At 35.7% G+C, this 20,876-nt stretch overlaps 1 protein-coding gene across 7 annotated transcripts in view; it reads left to right on the top strand.

Annotated features, from left to right (window-relative positions):
• The window catches only part of LOC127162925 (trinucleotide repeat-containing gene 6A protein), a 79,590-nt gene that overhangs the window by 32,902 nt on the left and 25,812 nt on the right, over positions 1 to 20,876 (top strand). For 2 of the 7 annotated variants that reach the window (XM_051105857.1, XM_051105859.1), the window contains exons 1-3: positions 8,999 to 9,186; positions 10,780 to 10,827; positions 16,930 to 17,019. The gene's annotated coding sequence lies outside the window, so the exon portion shown is untranslated. Of the gene's footprint in view, positions 1 to 8,997; positions 9,187 to 10,161; positions 10,376 to 10,779; positions 10,828 to 16,929; positions 17,020 to 18,849; positions 18,943 to 20,876 lie in introns of those variants that run through there. The other 5 variants (XM_051105854.1, XM_051105853.1, XM_051105860.1 and 2 more) reach the window with 5 other exon arrangements.

The following is a 20,876-nucleotide window of genomic DNA, read 5'->3' as shown; positions in this document are numbered from 1 at the left end:
CAGACAGCGTTAGAAAAAAATCTGCATGGAAAGCTGATGGTCTCATGGCAATTTATTTCTGTAGTACCAGCTTTCCCCTGCCTGCGCTCACCCCCCACTTACAACCCATAGATTGGATCTGTGTGAATTGAATTGAGTTGGTCTGCTGAAATATGATGCATTACATCGCCTGTCTGCTCTGCTGTTGCCACGGCAACGGGCGTCACATTGGCTGGCCCAACGGCACACGCGTTCTGCGGTAATGAGCACTTGGCAAGATGCCAGGGCAACATCCAACCAACCTCGGTTCTGGTTGTTTCATTTTCCAGCGTTTACAGCTCATAATGCACAGATTCGATCTGCATTTTTCACCATGAAAGCATGCTCACATCAGGGTCCAGCGATGCACTCTGTAGCCTTCTTTTTGTCTGTAATAATTACCATCACCTCATGCCACCCATAGCTCACTTTGGGATCAGTCAGCAGGGGAACATACCTGACTTTATTTATTATTCCTGCAGTTGAACCCATTTTTGGACTCTTCATGATTTTACGACCTTGAATGAGTTTAGACCTTTTCACCGAAAAATTGTCATCATCTCTCTTTTTTGTCCAAACAATAAAATGGGGTCCAATGCAATGTTGTTTTTGACCTGAAGGTTTGGAATTTTCCCTTTATGTCTCTTTATTTGACAGAGAAAACATGCCTATCTGCATATCTAAAATAAAAACAGTGTTTACTTTTTCAGCCTGATGGTTTGAATCAAACTGCAGCCAAATGAAGAGTTAACTGTAGAGCTTTTTGGCTGCTTTTGGAATCCCAGTAATGTTAATGCTAATCAAGTCAATTAACATGTCAAGAGGTTCCTGTGCTCCTCCTCTTTACATGCCGGACAGTGTTTCTCATGGAAGCCTGCCCTGTGGTGAAGAGTCTTTTGTTATACTAAATAAAAACACATGGATGGTATTCAGGACCTGGGGCTGTGAGGAGACCCATTCGCTACCTGACACCCTGCCAAGCTCCTGGCTCCAAATAATGTGCACGCTCTACTGCACTGTTATGCAATAAAAGATTAATAGGAGATAAAGCCAAACACATTATTGGATATTCATAAAATTTTAAAGTTGGAAGATGGGGGAATATGTTGTCCTGCAGAACAAAAATAACCTGTTTCGGCAATGGATGCGTTTTATCTTTAGAAACGTTTGAGATTGCAAACCTGCACAGTAAAAATGTTTGTAAATTTTACAGAAAAAAAAAATATTGTGGAAAAACTGTAAAATACTCGTAAGTTTATAGTTTTTGAAGGGAAAACCATGAATTGACATATAATTAACAGTGAAGAACAGTAAAAAGAGTTTTAAGAAGTCCTTGTGTAAAACATCACATATAATTAGATTTTGTGTAAATAGTTTAGTTTCTTCTCATTAGCCTCTTTCACACAGTAATACCAGTAAATTGCCATAAAATTACTGGAACTTCTTTAATACAAAAATGTGCTGTTCACACAGGCAATGATGTTCCGTCTTTTTACCGGTAAAGCACCATTCACACTTCAGTCTCAGAATACCGGTAAATTCTGTAATCAGTATTTTTGTTGATATTTCATTTTTGTGTTAAACGTTCACATTCAAGCAGCTGCTTTTGGCCCAGAGACATCGTATTAGACAACTTCAAACCGAACTACACAGCGCGGAGTAAATGCGTAATTTGTGTCAGAATGTTATGATTGGCCCAGAGTTGACGTCTTGCACCAGCTTGTTCTGAACTTGTACATGCTCATACCGGTAATCTCGTTCGGCATTCACACGGAGCACATTACCGGTAGTTTACTGGTAATGTTACGACTTCTCATATTGGTAAATTGCCAGAAAGAATTTACTAGTGTTTTGGAAAAGGTCCTGTTCACACATGATTTGTTAATGGAAACGTGACAGTAATTTAACAGTAAAGACTGTGTGTGTGAAAGGGGCTATTGTTTCTTATGTGTGTAGAAAGCAGATTGAGACTGGTATATTAACATTTACATAATGAAATACACACTGTAAAAATATTTTTTGAAAAAGAAGCACACTGCCAGTCAAAAGTTTTTGAACAGTAAGATATTTAATGTTTTAATATTTTTCTGCTCACCAAGCTTGCATTTATTTGATCCAGAATACAGTAAAAGCAGTAATATTGTGAAATATTTTTACTATTTAAAATAGCTGCTTTGTATTTGTATATGTTTTAAAATCCAATTTATTCCTGTGATCAAAGCTAAATTTTCAGTCATTTCAAGTATTTTTTTGGGGAAAGAAATTAATCGTTTTATTTAGAAACGATGCTTTAAATTGATCAGAAGTGATGATAAAGACATTTATAATGTTACAAAAGATTTCTATTTCAGATAAATGCTGTTCTTCTGAACTTTCTATTCATCAAACCTAACCATAATAATAATAATAATAATAACGATAAATGTTTTTGAGCAGCAAATCCGAATATTAGAATGATTTCTGAAGGATCATGTGACTGGAGTAATGATGCTAAAAATTCACCTTTAAAATCACATGAGTAAATTTCATTTTAAAATATATTAAAATAGAAAACAGTTATTTTAAATAGAAAAATAATTCTGGTTGTTTTTAGACTTATTTAGACTTATATAGACTTATAGACTTATAGACTACAAATCTTACTGTTCACAAACTTTTGACTGGTAGTGTAAATTAAATTATTAGAGCATGTTTTACAAGAAAATGTTACTTCAGTTTTTCTACTTTAAAATTTGGTTTTTAAATAAGTGTGTTACTTGCTGTGTCATTTTTTGTGACATTTACTAGCAATTTATGAGTTGATTAAAAGTTGTAAACATGCACTAATGAGCCATTTCCGAATACATCGTCACCATATTTCGATGTTGAATTTCTCACAACCACAGATGCTGTTTTTACCGTGAATTTAACTGGATATTTTTCTCAGTATAGTGCTGCTATTCGCCTATTTCCTTCCTGGCTGCTGTTTGCATTCTGATTCAAAAGGATTCAGGTGAAGTGGCCTTTTTCTCTCTGTCTGTGAATCAGGCCCATGTGTGAAGTGGCAAGATAAAGATCTTTGCTCTTAAAGTGGCCAGGTCTCTTTCATGTGTGGCTGGTGATGAGAGAAGACAGTGTTTTCCGCCGGAAAGTATGATAGATGGCAGTGGAAGATGAGTGGTCTGCTCATTAGAGCCGGTGTGAGGGCTGCAGACCACTATCTGAAGAGAGAGGCATCATTAGGGCACCCGATGAGCTCCACTCATCTCTCCAGTCGCTGGTCTTGTATATTTTCTTCTCGTCAGTTCTCCCAAGTTCTTATCTTTGAATTGCAGCAAACATAGTAGATCTAGTAAGTCTCAAGCTGATGTATGGCGATAAGTGCTCAGGTAAGCAGATTTTTCAAAAAGTATATGGTTTGTTTCAGTACAATCCTTTGTACTATGTTTAACTAATGCATTTGGTTAATGTACGTGTCAAAAACATTCCTGCTAGCTGCTCTTGCAGTTAATTTCACTCACTTTGGACCAGCGTGAATTTAAAGCTGTTTCAGGCTTTTCAGGTTTGTGGTGTTCTGAAGACTTTCTGGTGATACTAGCATCCAGAACACACATATATGCTGGAGACCAGCTTTGGGGTTGGACAAAACATCTTTTATTTTGAAATTTTGCCACTTCCGGGTAGCCTTGTCACATGGGGATAAGTAAGTATTTACCTGGCACAACTTCCTGTGTAGTGTTAAGGCAAAATGGAGTGAGTAGTTGGAATGTTCACATTCTATTGACGGTTTTGTTTCATTTAATTAATTTTTTCAGGCTTGTTCTTTTTGCATATTGTTGTTCATTCATCATCGACTACTGGCTGCTGCTATAGGGGGTAAAAACTATTCATGGAAAGGGGAGTGGGGCTATAAGGAAGCAGGTCAAAGTTTCTATTTACTGTAGTGGATATGGCCATGGTGTGAGTTCATTCAAAGCCCTGTTTTGTATCATTGCCGACTTTCACTGCACTGCACTGGCAGAGCTGTTGCTCACAGAAACACCCCCCAGTGAGACGGGACAATGTGGGCCACAAGGGTGTCCATCTATGTTATGGATATGATTTGACCTAAGCCAGATCAGATTAGCAAAACTACAATAGCAGAGAATTCATCTTTAGGCATGGAAATTGTTTCCATGAAAGATGTTTTCTTGAACTGAAAGGTTTTCTTATTATGCTTCAGGGTTCCTGGCTTTACTTTTAGTTGAAGTGACGTGATCTGTGAAGTACATGTGACATTTACTTTTAAAATTCATACACTTCTGTACTTTTTCGTTCCACAGAAGAGTGAAAGCACAGTGTGAGTCGTCTAGAAGACTTAACAAGTCTAAACTCAAATGCATGCCTTGCAGATGAAACACATTACACAGATAGATGTGAATTATTGAGATGAGGGCGGGATGGGCACATGCAAATGAGTCTCATTTGGACCAGAGCAAAGTTTTTGAATGGAGCTGTAGCAAGCAGCTTTAGGTGAAAATGCTTCCATCTAAAATATATACTGCACGCATACATGAATGACAATAAGATCGCTCTTCCGAGTGTCATTTGCATCTTTATATTGCTTTTACGTGACTGGAGTGGCTCTGAAACAAGTCAAGCTGTGAAGACTGAGATCACCAGAAATAGATGTGTAAAGGTTAAAGCATATGGCTCTAAAAATATATTTTGCAGTGTTAATCAAATTGGTAATATTTAAAAAAAAAATCATTATTATTATTATTATTATTTTGAAGGATTAGTTCGCTCCAGAATTAAAATTTCTTGATCATTTACTCACCCGATATATATATATATATATATATATATATATATATATATATACTTTATATATATAAATACTTCATATAAATCTACATAAATATACACAGTACACGCATATAGTATATAAACATAAACTTTTATTTTGAATCAGCTAATTGCTACTAATCATTTTGCAGCTCTAAAATAAACCATTGGCATTAAAATATTTGGGGTCAGTAAGATTTTAAAAATAAAATAAAAAAAATAATCAGCAAGGATGCACTAAATTGAAAAATTACAGTAGTGATGTAATGTTACAAAAGCTTTCTCATTTCTATTCATTAAAGAATCCTGAAAAGGTATGACAGTTTTCACAAAAAATATTAAACAGCACAACTGTTTTTAATATGAATAATAATTAGGGCTGGCAATAATATAATAATAATCGCATGCAAAATAAAAGTTTGAGTTTGCGTAATATGTGTGTGTACTGTGTGTAATTATTATGTATATATAAATACACACAAATTAATATATATATTTAAGAGAAATATGTTACGTACAAAATTGTTTTATTTATATATAATATAAATTCTAGAAAAAATATAATAATGACATATACTTAAAAATATTTCGTAAATATGTACACAAATGTGCTTGTATTTATATATACATAATAATTACACACAGTACACACATATATTAGGCAAACTCAAACTTTATCAACAAAACATATTTCGTATGCGATAATCATGTGACACTGAAGACTGGAGCAATGACTGCACAAAATTCAGCTTTATCACCACAGGAATAAATAAATAAATACATTAAAATATAAAACAGCTATATTAAATTGCAATAATATTATAATATATATATATATATATATATATATATATATATATATTTTTTTTTTTTTTTTATATATATATATATATATATTTTTTTTTTTTTTTTTGTTCAGTAAATCAGCCTTGGTGAGCATAAGAGACTTGAATATAATATAATATAATATAATATAATATAATATAATATAATATAATATAATATAATATAATATTAGTACTGTGAAACGATTAATCGCATAAAAAAAATAAGTTTTGTTTACCTTATATGTGTGTACTGTGTATATTTATTATGTATATATAAATACACATACAGTAGATATTTTAAAAATATTCACCTGTATTTACATGTATATATTTTTATTGATATAATTCATATTTTATATAAATATATTAAATATATAAACATATTTTTCTTATATAATATACACAGTACACACACATATATATTATTATAACAAAAACTTTTTTTAGTCACGATTAATTGTTTGACAGCCCTAAATATGATATAATGTAATGTAATGTAATAAAATGTAATGTAAAGCAAGCTGAAAGTATGAAAAGAAAGGCCGCTGACTTTTTCCATAAACGAGCACAACAGCAAAAATGCTGTCTTACTCTCAAGGGTTAGCAGTTGATGAGGCAGTGGTGTGTATTAACATTTATAAATGACAGGGCGCATGGCTGTGTGAAAATGATAAATGCCTTGCAGAATAGTGGTCTGATGGATAAATCGAGCCTGGAAGCACAGCAGTGCAGGCTGACCTGCGAACAGTCGGACAGGTAATTGGTTGGATGCAGAGTGTAATTCAGCTCTGACAAATCCCTTTCACAGCTGGCACCCTGTCTGAGAGAGTGACTCTAGGGGGATGGGTGAGAGACAGATAGAGATTGAGTATAATGATGGGGTAGTGGAGGAATTGGGCGAGAGCGAATGAAAAATAGCGCCCTTCTTGGTGAGACTCCTGGTACATCTGGGGACCGGTGAATAATGAGGATTAGGGGAACAGAGGTAAAGACCAAAGAGGGGAACCCAAATAATGCAGGTGGCATGAAAATTCTACATTTTCATGATTTTCCGGCAAAGTTGTGTTGATTAGAATATGATGTATACTTAGACCATTTTGAAATACAACTCCAGCGTAACAGAGCTCACTATTAAGTGAGTTTGCAAGCGAGTCTCTGAAAGCCAAAGCCAGCCATGTATTTGTCATGCAAAGCTGTTCCCCTCCTCCTGCCCTGTCTGCCCGAGCACAATGCATCTGCCCGCGTTCCCAGGCTCCCCTTGCTCTCATCGGTATGGGAGGGGGGAGAGGAGCCCACTGGCCTGACCAAACTGACCCTTGTCCTACTGCAGCTAACTCACTCACAAGCAGCTGGCCCCGGACCTCCGCCGATCATCAATATTCATGTCTCATACAAAATTCATTCTCAGTACCACAGACGCAGAGGCCTGAGCTGTCCCGGGCACTATGCGATGCTACTTTCTTATTTTAAGACATTTGTGATGAAACCGACAAAATATGTCTTGCGTAATATTTGGGATGACAATGAAAGGATTAAAAAGATATATAACCATATTAAAGAGCCGAATAATTAATGTTTAAAGTTACAAAAGGCTTATTCTGATGTGGTTTCATGCAAGCAATTGTTGGCAGCGTCATACAAAATATGCAAAATGTCTGTGCGTTGTACCTCTGAACTTAATGGAATGTGGCTCTACCTGCTCGTGTATTTTTAGTATCCTACTTTTGTGCAATGACACCCAAATTAAAATGTTATGTAAACGTAAATGTTATGTAAAATCTCGATCGAGTTTATACATTTATAACGGGTTGTTTTCTGTTTGAAAGTAGCCATTTCTGTGCGATTCCTGCCTAGTGAGGCAGAATGCAGGCTTCAAAAGGACAGCGCAACTGTGTGCCACTGCTTTGTCTTCAAAGTGAAAACGCAGGCAAATTCCAGACTAAAAGCTGGTCTGCGTCTATATTGTTGTAGATTGATTTAGGTTTTTCCTAGTTTGCACTTGGTCTGTGTTTTTGTCTTGTGCTGAAAGAGTATTTCACAATGGTGAAGGTATTCGCTGTAAACAAACAACCGAACAATGAGAGATCTGTTTTGTCTAGGTGGTTTCCCTAAAAGTGTTTTAGCTCATAGTTTATTTACAGAAAAGTTCTGAATACAATATATTCAGAATACTTCGATGACACTAAGAATATCAAACTACTATTAGAACACAATATTACTGAAAAATGCAAAAAATATGGATCATAAATGGAATAGATTTCTGACCCTGGACCACAAATCCAGACATAAGTAGCACGGGTATATTTGTAGCAATAGCCAAAAATGCATTAAATGGGTCCAAATTATCAGGTTTTATTTTGTGCCAAAAATCATTAGGATATTAAGATCATGTTCCATGAAGGTATGTTATAAATTTCCTACCGTAAATATATCAAAACTTTTTTGATTAGTAATATGCATTGCTAAGAACTTCATTTAGACAACTTTAAAGGTGATTTTTCTCAATATTTTGATTTTGTTTTGTTTTTTGCACCCTCCAGTTGTGCCACAAACCATACATCAATTGAAAGCATATTTATATAATGTATAATACTCCATTAAAAAAAACAAAAACTGACCCTTATGACTCTGTTTGTTGTCCTGGGTCACATTTCATAAGGTGTAACAGGCTCTGTTTATGTATTTGACTTTTTGTTCCCATCTGTGTGACATTACAAAGTCACTTCTGCACATTTTGAAACTAATTCAACTGTTTTAGCGTATATTATTTCTGTTCTATTGTATATGGGATTATTTTTTTACCCCATTGTCCTTCAAATGTATGTTGGTTTCAGCATGACAATGATATTTTCTTAAACTGTCTGTCTAAATGTTAATGGAGTTGCCATCTGTTTGGCTAAAACATTCCTTAATGACATTATTATGTCTATTTCTATTATAAATTCTCTTAGTCTATTCTTTTCTTGCCATAATACATTTTTCTCATTATAACCCAGTCATTTTTCCCTCCAAAATTTGACTTTATATCACGTTGGCAGACGCATCTAACATTAGTGAAACAGCAAAGCCACCATGACGAGTCTCGTTAACCATCAGCTCCCTGATCGTGTTTCAAAACCCAGTGAGCTGCCTATCTAGACAGCACTTCTGAGACATTAAAATCAGCTAAGTTCACGTTTCACGCATCATAGCTCTTTTAGAAGCATGCTTCTCAATTCCCTATAATATAAAAGAATACTGCAAGTGTTCTCGAAGCCCAAAAGTGCAGTCTGGATAGACAGCTCACTAGGTTTTGAAACACTGCCTGCATGTGGCCACCATTTTGGAGGTGAGTGTGTAGAGTTGGAGGAAGTGCTCTGAGAGCAGCGCTTGAGCTCTTCCTGCAGTTACAGGGATGAATGCATGAATGCGAGAGAAGAAAATGGCGATCGAGCAGGACAAATGTTTCCCCTCCTAGACTCTGCAAATGTGTTGAATTTCTATAGCCTTATTATTTGCTTTCATTTCATCTCTACTGCACTTTAAACTACAAGAGGTGAGTTCTGCGGTCCGTTCGTGTGTGTATTTGTGATTTTAACCACATAAAGCGGTGTAAATGTATCCAGCAGCGGATCTGCGATATCTGAGCTGAGCTCAGCAGTGGAAGCACGGGTGAATGTTTTACTGTGTTTTCGTTTGCATGATGGTTACACGATTTAAATGTTTATGTGAGTACTGTACTGTCTGCATTATCTTTTATGCATCTCGGTGTGGTACATTGATCTCCTGCTTTCACATAATGGCATCGAAGTGACATTGCAGTCGGTGTATCATTAACGCGTTTACAAATATAAAATGTACACCATTTATATATGAGGTTTCCTTCTTGCCGGTTAGTGTTTTCTCTGCTGTGTTTTGAAAAGATGCCGATTTAATCTGGATGTTTAATTCGACGTCCTGCAACTTTTATCGACGTCGACTCGTTTTCTGGTTAACGTTAGTTGGTTGCTACCGGCAACATTCGTTTTATAATAATTCAACAAAAATACGATCGTGTAGCTATTCAGCTAATGTTAGCATTAACAAAACCGTGTTTGTTTCGTTAAGCTGTTAAAAGACAGAGGATTTAGTAGCCAGCTGGTTTGTTAGCACTCTTAGCTCAGCAGCTGAATTGCGCACATCAAGAAAAAACGATGTTTAATAATTGGATAAGCACTTTGCTTTCTTTTAACCCGCTTTAATAGCTTCGTGTAGTGGCTAGCGTTTAAGTGCTATTTGTTTATTTTGTGTTTAACGTTAGCTTTTTAAAGTACGCAGTCACGGTAGCTAACGCATAAGGTTAGGGGGAAAATGCCAAAGAAAAAGCTCTTTCCTTCTCTCAGACCGGAGTAAAGGAAACACAGACATGACGAAGTGGCTCTTTGAGAGTAAAAGTTGTTTAGAAACATGTTTTGAGTGCGTTACATTGTAATGTTTTTAAGGGCAGGTCAAGGTTGCTGGTTTGCCCCGTTAGCAGCAGCAGCTGCTGAAGCCAGTGGTGGGGGAGGAGATGTCGATGGCGCTGCTCTCTGCCTTTAACCGGCTAAATACAGTATAGCTAGCGTTAATGTTAAACTGAATCACTTGTTTTGTTTCCAACGAGTCTGTTTCTTTATTAACCACGTATTGTTTTGAGAGTAAGGTTGGCTAAGTCTGGTTGAAAATTATAGGCTGAAATCGTCCCGATCACTCTGTGACTTACAATTGTAAGTGTGTCCGTCTATCTTTTCTTATCTTTTCTTCATTTCCCACTATGTAAATATGGCGAGAGGCTTAATGAGTTGATTTTGGTTTTATATTGTGGTGTATGTTGTGATAGGATGTTTGTGGTTGTCATTGGATAAATCACTCAAGCATATGGCACTTGCAATAATTGTGTAATTGCTATTTCACCAGTAACGAAACTGAAAATTTTAGAAAGAAAAATGTTTTGGCTGTGAGGTGCTTGCACAAGGTTTCCATCAGTGCAAGAATGAAATGTGTACTTTGCATTCACCTTTCTAAAGTTAAATGTCAGGTATAATCCAGCTCCACTTGGTTTTGTCAGCCATTGCATATTAAAGAATGAAAAGTCAAATTGTTAATTTAACATCTGTTTATTTCCTTACAGAGAATTGGATGCTATTGCCACCAAAGACATTGAAGAGAAGCAACACAGGTCAGTACACTCATCTGTCTGTAGTCATTTTCAGTTGTGTAGATGAGCGCTTGCGTTTTTTTTTTTTTTTTCCTCCCCCCCCGAAGCCCGCGTCCTTCTGGGCTTTTCCTATTCATGCCTGTGCTGGGCAGCACTAACAAAGCCGGGTCAAAGCAGCTGCTGCTGGTGTAAGCAAATGCAGTTCCGTTTGAATTAAAGGGGTTCCCAGTGCTGAGTAAGCTTCGCTTTAAAATGTTTGACAAAAAAACAGTGTTTGTGTAGCTCTTTGTGACGCTACTGTATTGCAGTCATGAGTCACAAACCCTTGCCTCCACTGTTTATAGCTGCTGGAGTTTGTTGTCATTTTAGTACATGCCAGATAAAAACTAGTGATTGAGACTTCAAGAACACTTTCAGTTTGATTTGTTTTTGTCTTGTTGTGATCCAGAGAAGCATCTGTATATTGCTTAACCGGCATGCTTTCAACTCCAAGTTAATCATAGACAGTTTTTGAGCTTCTCTTATCAGGAAAATGAACATTGCCCCTCTATAGTCATAATCACGTCCACACCTAACAATGCCAGGGACTAGATCATAACATGTTGGCATTCACAGAGTTTGTTTGTGTATTATATTTCTAGCATTTAAACCATTTTTTTTTCCTTATTCTTGTTTCTTGGTATGACATGTATGATCACATGTTTTTTTCGTCTGTTGACGCATAATGAGAAAAGCCAAGTCTGATTTAGATGGTCTTAGTGACTGAAATCTAAGGGTTGTACAGTTTGGGGGAAAAAAAATCGACTTGCGATTTTTCTGTTAAAGATTGTGTTGAAAAATGTTAGTTTTCTGAGTATCACTATGACTAGAATAGTAAGTACTACTAAAAGCAATAATAGAAGTACTAAATACACAAAATAAGAAATTACTATGTAATATTTCACTGTAAAATTAATGCAATTTTCTATAATATTTTACAGTACTAATGTAAAATTACCGTTCTAATATTTATGGCTCTCTTAATTCAAATGGTAAACCAGTGGTAAAACTGCAAGGAGCTCTTAAGTCTTTTATGTTTACAACAGCCGGTTTATGAGTGTTTGTACTAGTTTGGAAAGATGGTTTGCACACTGCGTTCGCAAATGCACGTTAAAAGCAGTCCAAAAGAGCACATTGCAGAGATGAGTGGAGCAGCAGTTACTGTAAATTAGTAATTGCTCGGAGACACTGAAAACACTGGATCATGTGTGCAAATGAACACAGTGCCGCGTTTCACTCATAAATGTGACCCTTGACCACATAACCAGTCATAAGGGTCAATTTTATTTTATTTTATTTTTTTAATCTTCCATTGATGTATAGCTTGTTAGAACAGGACAATATTTGGCAATGACAACTCTTTGAAAATCTGGAATCTGAGGGTGCAAAAAAACAAAATATTGAGAAAATCGCCCTTAAAGTTGTCCAAATAATTTTCTTAGCAATGCATATTACTAATAAAAAATTAAGTTTTAATATATTAACGGTAGGAAATTTACAAAATGTCTTCATGAAACATGATTTTTACTTAATATCCTAATGATTTTGCTACAGATATACCCGTGCTACTTAAGACTGGTTTTGTGGTCTAGGGTTAGTGTTGTCACGATACCAGTATTTTGTCTTCGATACAATACCTGACACGATACTACTACTGAACCGATACTACGAAAAAAAACAATAGGAAAAGTAATTGAATAAAAGATGATCAAAATGGAGATCATAGTTATTTTTTCTGTTTTATTTGATTTTAATAATCAAAAGCATGTCTAGTGAATTTATAAAGGATAATTACATTTGATAAAGAATGAATTTATTATAGGCTATTTATTTCTTTTTTGTTTTCAGAAATACTGTGTTGTGTATTTACAATTTTCTGGTAAATAAATTCTGGTAAATGTATATATATATTTTTGGTAAATATTCCTTAAACATTGTTTTAATCATTTTTTATTAGTAGTAGTACTATCTCTTCATTAACTAATATATTTCTAGCTGTCAGGTTAAACCAAACTTTTATTTTGATGGGTTGCTGTGAAGACCTTTAGTGTTTTCATTATATGACGATAGTTTTCCGCAAAAGAAACGTTAAGATGCTCATGAAGTGACTCTCAGAGCAGTTCTAGAGATTGTTCATGTGTTCATGTACTTGTATATTGAGGCGACAGAGGCTGAAAAAGGCGTATGTTTGTAATAAACAAAACTGAGTGTCTGCGCCGTTCATTAACACAGACACGCAGAAATACAGCTCTTATTAAAATGCATTCTTAAAGTACCGGTACTAGTAAAATGCGGAATCGTACCATTTTTAAAAGCAGGGTATCGCCATACTTTTTAAGTACCGGTATATTGTGCAACACTATCCAGGGTCACATATTTAGTTAAACTGCAGCCCCTTCGGATTAAAAAAAATGTACTGTTGGCGCCAATAGCCTTGTGGTTAATGCATCGATATACAGCGTTCACGGTGACCTGAATTTGATTCCCGTCTCGAGGTCATTTACCTATGTACTAAGCCATATCAATGCATATTAATTGTGCATCCCTGCTTAGAGCAACTGTTATTTAGAATTCATAATTTTTTTTTATTTATACATATTTAAAGTCTTACAGTGACGTAATGTACTGGTATGATTTTGACTGGTCATCTTTTCATCTGTGCTTATGTTGGTGCTTCATAAACAGATGCCACTGTCTTTGTGTTTGTGTATGGGAGGCTTCTGTTGTTGAGATGGCCATCTGGTTAAACACTTTAAGGAGAAGAGGTTGTTCCTGGGGGAGGGGCAGGTCTGTGTGGCCCCAAGCTCTATCTTGATAGGCTGACTTTACCCCCCTGAAAGTGGCTATATTCTACTTTTCACATCAGATACTTGCTTGGCCCTCTCGCGTATTTATGTGATGCTATAGGCTTATTTCATGAGCTTGAAGTATTCACCCCCAGTTGTTGAAACAGGAGTCAGTGTAACTCTCTTAACTGCCTTTCTTACCAGGCTGTTGTCTCAGTGAGAGTGAAGTCTCCATTATACGGCAGTGTCTTTGAGTCAGTTGTTTTAGCTGTCACATTTTGTTGAAATTTTTTTTTTTTTTTGAATGTGACGTCAAACGCAGTTGATTCAGTTTATTGTCATAATACATATTTCTGATCTTATTGTGAATGATTCATCAGTGCACATTACTCCAAATAGGCCTGTTATGATAATCAGATTTCCAATACATTAATATTGTGACCAAAGTAAGTCACAATAATGATATATTATCACTATCTATAGATATTTTGAGAAAGAAATGACCATGTTATCAGTCAGATTCATCCTTGACTTTGTGTTCGTATTTTTTTTTTTTTTTTTTAAGGCCAATGCATTACACTTAAAATCCAAGTATAAAGAGAAAGAGAGAGAGTTTGTAACCATAACTGTACAGAAGCGTACAAAAATAACTTGCTGAAAAACTCCCACACCGGAGAGTTCACTGTTTTTCTTTTTTTTTTTTTTCTTTTTTTCCTTTATTTATTTTTTTTGTTCAGCAGTATTAGCTACACACTAGCTATGTTTCCATCACCCTGCTTTTATGCACATTTTGAAGTATCGTATAAGAAACAAGCGATGGAAATGCCAAATTTCCTTAATTTGCAAAAAAGTTTTTGCGCTTACTTGAGGTGGTTTTTGACTTGTGCGAAAAAGGGTTAATGCGAATAATGTGAGATGGAATAGATCTTTGCGAATAAATTCCTCCGTTCTGCACAATAAAAAAAAAAGTCATGTGACTCTGCGATGGGACGGGATCATTTGACTAACCAGCGGACAGATCCTGTTGCACAGCATCAGTGCCCCCAATGCCCAAACAAAGTCTGTCGTCAAAGTATTTCTGTATATTCGGCACTCAGGACTGTCTTACACAACTGCGTTCCCAAACAGCAAGCATCCACCTCTGAAAGCAATGAGCGCATTTATAGTGTTTTGCATGCTCGCTATGAGGCGCAGGTAATTTATTGTATATGAAAGTTATTAAATTCAGTGGCTTCTTATACTTTTATTTTTTTATTTATTTATTTATTTTTGTGATATTTAGTACAAAGTCCCGCACATCCTTAATGCTTGATTTTTGCAGAGCTCATTTTGGCAAGGTAAAAAGGGAGTTGTTTTACACAACCATTGAGAGTTTTTAACCGAAGTATATTATAGACTTTTTATTAAGACCCTAAAAAATCATATCAACTTGTGGAAAATGGGCATCCGATGACCGCTTTAAGGAAAAACATGTTAGATTTATATGTAAAATATAATTATACAAGTGTTTACATACAAATGCATACAATTTTTAAAAAAGGTATACACATTTGTTTGTGTGTTTAGGTATACATAATAAATAAACACAGTACACGCACATATTGTATGTAAAACTAGTTTTGAATCGTTTAATCATGAGTCTAATTGGTTTGCAGCTCTGGTCTTTATGGTGCAAGTGCTACTATGTTGCACAGTCACTGGTGCAGAATTATTAACAGTATTACTGTATTTGTCAATATTATCGTATTTTTTAAATATCTTAGTTTCGTGAAAATGGGTATTGCAACACCCATAACTGCAAAAATATATACTTTTTAGGCTTTTATCAAAATGTAAAGACTTGCTTTACCCTACCTTTTTTTAAAATTATAATTATTAAAAAAGTCCACTTCCAGAACAAAAATTCACAGATAGTGTACTTACCCCTTGTTAGTTTGTCTTTCTTTCTTCAGCTGTAAAGAAATAGTTTTTTTTTGAGAGAAACATTTCAGGATTTTTTTTTTGTTGTTTTTGTTTTTTTGTTTTTTTTTTTCATATAATGGACTGATATGGTGCCCCAAGTTTGAACTTCCAAAATGTAGTTTCAGTGCGGCTTCAAACGATCCCAAATGCGGTTGTAAACGATCCCAGCCGAGGAAGAAGGGTCTTATCTAGTAAAACAATTGGTTATTTTCATAAAAAAATAATACAGTTTATACACTTTTTAACGTCAAACGCTTGTCTTGTCTCGCCCTGCCTGAACTGTTTTTGTTCCAGTTCATGACAGTTAGGGTATGTGAAAAAATTCCCATTCCATGTTCTCCCTCAACTTCATAATCTTATATATTGCTGTTTTAACTTTTTTGTTAAGGGTGTTTAATCTTGTTTGCATGTTCACTTTGCAAAGACTGGGTCGGTACCTCTGCAGCAATGTAGGATGATTTTGAAATGATTTTTAAAGTGGAGGGAGAAAATACGATCAGTTTTTCGACATACCCTAACTGTCTTGAACCATAATACACAGAGTTCAGGGAGAGCAAGACAAGATGAGCGTTTGAGATTAAAAAGTATTTAAATTGTTTTTTTTTTTCATTAAAAAATACAATCGTTTCGCTAGATAAGACCCTTCTTCTTCAGCTGGGATCATTTACAACCGCATTTGGGATCGTTTGAAGCTGCATTTAAACTGCATTTTGGAAGTTCAAAATAAGGGCACCATATCAGTCCATTATATGGAGAAAAATCCTGAAATGTTTCTCTCAAAAAACATTTCTTTACAGCTGAAGAAAGACATGAACGTCTTGGATGACAAGGGGCAGAGTACATTTATATGTGAATCTTTGTTTCGGAAGTGGACTTTAATTAGAGTCTCTACCTTTACAACTTTTTTTCTGACATGTCCAAAGTCTCGTATTTTAAACTCCTTCCCCTCGTCCTATTTAAAAGAAGAAAAAAAAAAAAAGCAAAAGTATATTATCGTTTAATCTACGATGCATATTGCCAGTGGGTTGCTGAGCTCAATAAGATCGCTTACTACATAAACATCTTACTTAGATTAGCAAATGATTGTGCACAACTAGAGTGTCGGTAGTCAGGGAAAAAGTGCTTGCCGGTTTGACCCACAGAGATAGTTGGCTGTTTATAGAGGAGTAATTTCCCAGTGTAATCCGTTAAGGAGATTACCGGAAGCTTTCTCCCTTTTACTAAATGCGTTGCTACCTCATTTATTCGGAGATGTAGCTGTGGGTAACTGGTAGAGTTGCTAAAGATGAAGCCAAGTTATCGTGTCTTATCTGCCATTTGATCCTTTCGTTTTCAGGGAAATCATTCAAAACACGGATGGAGAGTGGACGGAGGAAAGTGTAGAGCTCATTGGAATGACGATAAGGAAGAGGGGGCTGGTATAAAGGTAGGAATTATTATCTTTTTATGGGGCTGAAAAAATGGCGTTATTTTGGGCTTACGCCATGCATTGTCACAGCGTAAGCTACCGTGCCATATTCATGAGTGAAATTGCATTATTTGTGTTATTTCTGATTAGGAAAGAATAGCAAAGCCGCCTTATCGTAAGTGACCATACTTTGCCTTTTATGCAGACCAAGACACATCATAGAAATTTGTTCAGTGGGCGTAGCATTTTTCCACTGAGTGATGTGGAAAGGCTGATAGCTCAGGTCTTTATCTCTTGACCTTGTCTTCGCACTCACAGTAGCTTAAGCCTAAAGCCAGCGGTGTGACTGGCACTCGCTTCAGTCTGGCAACACTGACTAAATGCTCTCCTTGGAAAAGACTTTGCGAAAAGATGGTCACTTAATGAAATTTAATTTTTAAAAAAGCATGCTTGACAAGGGAAAAAGACATTAAAGTCTTAGTGCTATGACGTAGATAGTGCATCGCCTTCGCTCGGTATCTGGGCGAAACGCTGCTGCTCAGAGATTCGCACAGCACATACCCAAGTCTCATGTTTCCAGTGCCCACCCCTCCCTGGTTACCCCGGGTGACTTTTTACTTATCTGTTGGCCCAGATGTCCTTGTGTCTTCTTCATGATACTTAAGCAATAAAGCTGACTCAGTCTTATTGGCTGCTGTGTGCACAATAATATTTTACTTCTTTTTATTTTGACTAGATAATATACACACACTCACACTTGCATTTATTTCTCATTTCATCACTTCAGTTCAGCTGGAAACGATTTGGTCCTCATGCAAAATTTTGAAACGTGTCCCAGTCTACCTTTTATTACTAACTTCTTGGTCTATGAAAGTCAAAAGTTTGTCACAGTCTCAAAACCATAGGGTCATACAATGGAAAACCCTTCAAGAAATGATTTGTGGCGTCTGTGTTTTGCGACTAAGCTTTAGTTTGTTGACTGAATCACCTAGCTGTTGCTTAGCAATGAACATGCACAATACAGACACGTTCACTTGCGAGGAAGAGCCACTGGCAGAGATGGTCTGCATTAACTCATCGAGGCTGGAAAAAACACTTAAAAGTGCCAAAAGCAAAACTTCAGAGTCTTAAGAGATAGTACCTCGTCCTGGCGGCTTTATAGATTACTGACATAACTGACACCAAATATGGACGGCCGTTTCAAGTCGAGACCTGTTCGTGCATACTTGTAATTTTAAGACAAATTGCAGACCTGATCATGTCTGCAAGTTCTCTCGGGAGTGTTTTTTATTATTGCTATTTTTTATTATTATAACTTGACTCCACTTGCTTTAGCTTGACATTTGAACAAGCACAAAAGACAGCATTTTTTCTTGTCGTTTTTGCATTTCAGCAGTGAACAAGCACTTTGGCGTTCCTGGAAAGATGCCTCCAAATACTGTGTAAACCGGAAAGCGTTCATACGTTCTCAAATGTTGTAGTTATGCAGGCTTGCCATTTGTATGCACCACTGCTCAGTTGTTGCGGTGCAACAGATCTGCAGGGTAGTCGTGCTTGTTGCAACGTGACCACCTGACTTCCTGACGGTTGTCATTCCACAACAAGCGAGTCGAAGTTGTCTGAACAGGAAGTTGCCCCTTGCAGTATTATTTCACACTTTCCTTTGAACTACTTTGCTAAACATTTTAAGTGGAAAAAGTAGACTTCAAAAAAAGAAAGCCCCCAAAAAGGCTTCCCCCCCTCGCAGAGCCCCTGCTGCAGGAGGAGCTGGCAGGAGCTTCAGCTCAAGCAGTAAAATGACACCGTGCCTCTCCACTTTTTTTTTTTTTTTTCTTATGAAATTCGAAGGGAACGAACAAAGCTGGATGTCTTTGAAGGCTTCTGGTAAACCTGGAGAGGAGGGGAAAAGAAAGCTGTGATCTAATCCTGTATTACTTGAAGGTAGAGCTTTGACTTTTATAATACGCTACAAATATGTTTACTTGGTATCTTGAGCTTTTTTTTCTTGTTTAAATTGTTGAATTTGTCAAATCTTCACAGCTGTTGTGACGTGAGAGGAATAATGTATCAAACAAGCTCTCTGTTGTAGACTGTAAACCTGTTCTGGAAAGATCAGGATGGTCTCTGTTTATGCACCCTGTGGTCAGTCCATTGAAATGTAATTTAATTCTTTTTAAAATCTGAATCTGAATTGCTGCTCTGTGAGGTCATTCCTAAAGAGGAAATTCCACAGCCAAAACAATGTCCATGAACAAACTGCTGGATATTGCAAACAGTTGTGCTGAGGGTGCAGTGCATTAACGGTGTTATGAAGCTGAATGTGCTGTTAAACTACTTGTTGGTGACTTTTTTTTTTTTTTTTCTGCTCTTTAGAATTGTATGTTTTCCAACCTGTATGCATGGAAAGAATTTATATAGAGAAGCTGAAATCACATGCATTGCTTATTTTTATTTTTGCAAACTAGATAGATAATTTGAATAAAGTATCAGAATGCATTTTGATAATATCATATTTCTCAGGGCATGTAACATTGTATTCTTTGAAATACCTTGCAATGAAATTCAAATATGATGATGATATTACCATCTGATACTGTACCAGTACATTAAGTGGATGTAACAGTTCCATAATAAAATTTCAGTTTCAAAAGATATGATATTACATACAGTCAGTCTTGACTGTTTAAAAACGATGTAATATTGTAATGCAGTTTTGCAAGTTAAAGGGATAGTTCATTTAAAAATGTACATTTTTCCAGAAACCGTTTCTTAACCAAAATTCTTAATCGATAGAGGTTTGGAACAAATTGAGGGTGAGTAAATGATGACAGAAGTGGACTGTCCCTTTTAAGAGTGTGTGTGTGTTGAGACTGTTTTGTCTTTGCCTGTGCTTGGCAGTCCCCATTTTACTTCTGTAATGTGAGCTATTACAGAAGTGAAAACGGATGTTAATTGTATTAGTAACTCCTGAGGGAATTAATTGCATTGTGAAAGGTGGTCTCTGTGACAGGTTGTTGGAGGGGAGGGGTTAAAATACAGGAAGGTTGGTGAAATCCGCTATAAGAGAATATGAAATAATTTTAAATGGTTTTTAATTTTTTCTGTAGTAATAGCATACACTGACATTCAAAAGTTTGGTATCAGAAAGATATTGTAATGTGTGTTTTTATATATATATATATATATAATAAGTATCTTATACTCATCAAGGCTGCATTTATTTGATCAAAAATACAGAAAAAAAATATTGCAATTTAAAATAACTGTTCTGTTTTAATATACTTTAAAATATATTTATTCCTGTGATCAAAGCTAAATTTTCAGCATCATTACTCCAGTCATCAGTGTCACATGATCCTTCAGAAATCATTATAATATGCTGATTTATCAATGTTGAAGATTTATTTATTTTTTTTTTTTTATCCTAGTTTTTCCAGGATATTTTGATTAAAAAATAATAATAATAATAATAATAATTTTAATTTCATTTTACTTTTGTTCAACAAGGAATTGTTAAATGGATAAAACGTGGTAGTAAAGACCTATATTCTTAGGAGGAAAAAATGCTTTTTAGCTTTCTATTAAACGGCGCAATGATTTCCAGCACTGATAACGGAGTATCAAGTCATCATCATTAGAATGATTTCTGAAAGATTGTGAAAATCAACAGGCTACATAAAAACAAGATTCACTTAAGAGCTGTTTGCAAAATAGAGCTGCGTGATTCAGGATAAATTGGGTTGTTGTTGTGTTTTTAAATGGAAGTTGTGGTTCTCTTATGATTCTGAAGAAGAAAAAAACATTAGACAACTAAACAATCACATGTAGGCCTAATTTATAAGTAAATGATTTGGTGATTCACTCAAGATTGACTT

Source organism: Labeo rohita, chromosome 3, assembly GCF_022985175.1.
Source record: "Labeo rohita strain BAU-BD-2019 chromosome 3, IGBB_LRoh.1.0, whole genome shotgun sequence".
In the NCBI taxonomy this organism is placed as follows: domain Eukaryota; kingdom Metazoa; phylum Chordata; class Actinopteri; order Cypriniformes; family Cyprinidae; genus Labeo; species Labeo rohita.
Note: the sequence above shows the minus strand (reverse complement) of the source record. Positions and strands in the feature narration are given on the sequence as shown.